The sequence below is a fragment of the Oratosquilla oratoria genome, chromosome 37, assembly GCF_046742065.1.
Source record: "Oratosquilla oratoria isolate Oo_2021 chromosome 37, ASM4674206v1, whole genome shotgun sequence".
Lineage (NCBI taxonomy): Eukaryota > Metazoa > Arthropoda > Malacostraca > Stomatopoda > Squillidae > Oratosquilla > Oratosquilla oratoria.
Genome location: NC_134813.1, coordinates 43,072,992 through 43,075,491, shown reverse-complemented (window position 1 = coordinate 43,075,491; position 2,500 = coordinate 43,072,992). Strand labels below are relative to the sequence as shown.

The 2,500-nt window shown below is 39.4% G+C and overlaps 1 protein-coding gene across 1 annotated transcript in view; it reads left to right on the top strand.

Moving 5' to 3' along the window:
- LOC143019692 (uncharacterized) overlaps positions 1–2,500 on the top strand; it is a 20,211-nt gene that overhangs the window by 11,135 nt on the left and 6,576 nt on the right. The window lies entirely within an intron of this gene.

Below are 2,500 nucleotides of genomic sequence, written 5' to 3'. Positions count from 1 at the left end.
ACCCACCAACCAACCAACCAACCAACCAACCACCCAACCAACCAACCAACCAACCAACCAAAAAAAAAAAAAAAAAAAAAAAAAAAAAAAAAAAAAAAAAAAAAAAAAAAAAAAAAAAAAAAAAAAAAAAAAAAAAAAATCCACAAGCATGATCGGTTCTATGGTAACGTTCACCTGGGCATTGTTATCTTGGGGGATGTTATCGTGATTTTTTTTTTCATTTTTCAAATAAATGGAGACTACTTAACGTTACTAATATTTTGTCCCGAATTTTCAGTCATTGTTTTTAATTTGTTTTTTAATTTTTCACATCAGTTCACAGATCTCGTCTGAGGCTGGGCATTCTGTCATTTTTAGAAACTGATCCCTTTTATAGTCTTTACCCTTGCTCACTTCCGACGATTTTTTCAGCTGAAGGGGTAGACGGGGATGTCACCATAGCTATCTCACTTAACCAGGCCAGGCGGCGATTTTATTCAGCTAAACGGGTCCGTGATGGTGGCGAGATGGTCTTGCCCAGCAGGAGCAGCAGACTCCTCAACGTCAGTCGGTCTTAAAGAATTTGCAGAATGTTTGCTTGTCCTCGTTTCGACAGTCACGTCCTCTTCAGCTGGAAAAATATGTCTGCCGTTAGTATTTAATTTTTAGAAGGAAAATAGGTAAACTTTGTTTTATAAATAGTTTTGTGGACCCTTGGAATTTACTTCCCAATCATTTAGGTATCACGATTATGTAAGACACTTTTAGAAATACTGTAGGTTGGTTGGACGGATACATGGCGAGTGAAGAATGGGTATGTGAGTAGTGCCACTAATAAGGGAAAAAAATCGAAGATAAGTATCCTGTTTATCTTGCGGTACAATTAGACCACTTGTTATCATCGCTGAAATGCTAATGCAGAAAAATTGATTATATGTTGCTGTGCATCGGGAGTCCAGTTTCAAGGTTGTCTGAATTATTCTTTTCTTGATAAGAACAATCAATAGACTTGCTGACTTGAAAGTATACCTTTTTTAGCATCCTTCCAATTCAACTGGGTTAAGTGATTTGTTTTGAAAATTCGTCTATCTATCAGATGTTGACAGAGCTCGATGGAAGATTGTAAAAATGGTGGAACGTATTTCCCTGAAAATATCGAATCTGAAAAATTATAAAAAATCTCAGAACAATCTGCTATCAAAAATATTGAGTAACTTTGTTATGAGTGGCAGGGTGGTGAGATAAGCACCGAGAATCGTTGAAGTTTTTATTTACTAACGTTTCGCTCTTAACAGAGCTTCTTCAGAGTGTACAAACATGGTCAAGAAGTCAAAAATTTTATACCTCACATCATTCCGCGTTCCTTCCTTAACCCATCCCATCCCTCCCTTTCGTACCCTTCAACTCCTGTAGGACCATCCAGCCGGACGTTTTGGAAAGCTTAATAAAATCATCCCGATGGTTACAGCAGGGCTGGGAAGTTATGAAAGCTGCCTCGATTATTTTTCGCTTTTTCTTGTCTAACCTTTGTTTTAATATTTCCACACCGTTCCAGTTTGGTAAATGTCCACCAAGGCGTTTGATATTCGGTGGGCCCTCAGGTCACTCTTGTGCTCATATGTCCGCTTGTGTATGCCTCTTCCTGTCTCCCCAAAGTAGTTTAAGTCACAGTTCTTTTCTACCCTTACCTCTCACTACTTCACCTATCTTCGTACTGGATGTACTGGCGATCTTCAGCCCTGCTCTGGTGAGTAAATGTCCTAACTCTTCTGTGTACATGGAGTTGGGAACCACAATGAAGCCACCTTCCTTAGTCTCCTTTATCTTATCCTTTCTCTTTTTCATTATTTCAAGGGCTATTTTCTTTAAACCGTGGAGTAACCCTTCTGGATATTTAAGTCCTGAAAACACTTTAAAAATGTATTTTACCTCTCTGTCAATATGTTCTTCACTGCATACCCGGAACGCTCTGAGAAACAATCCAATTATTACTCCTCTCTTTATCCTTTCACTATGTGCCGAAAAGTAGTGAATGAGGTCATTTGTGGTGGCTGTGACTTAAACTACTTTGGGGAGACAGGAAGAGGCATACACAAGCGGACATATGAGCACCGAATATCAAACGCCTTGGTGGTTCATGCGGAGAAATATGGACATTTACCAAACTGGGACGGAGTGGAAATATTAAAATAAGGGTTAGACAAGAAAAAGCGAAAAATAATCGAGGCAGCTTTCATAACTTCCCAGCCCTGCTGTAACCATCGGGATGATTTTATTAAGCTTTCCATAACGTCCGGCTGGATGGTCCTACAGGAGTTGAGGGGTACGAGAGGGAGGGATGGGGTGGGTTAAGGAAGGAACGCGGAATGATGTGAGGTATAAAATTGTTGACTTCTTGACCATGTTTGTACACTCTGAAGAAGCTCTGTTAAGAGCGAAACGTCAGTAAATAAAAACTTCAACGATTCTCGGTGTTTATCTCACCACCCTGCCACTCATTTTGTCATCCATTCTTTAACTT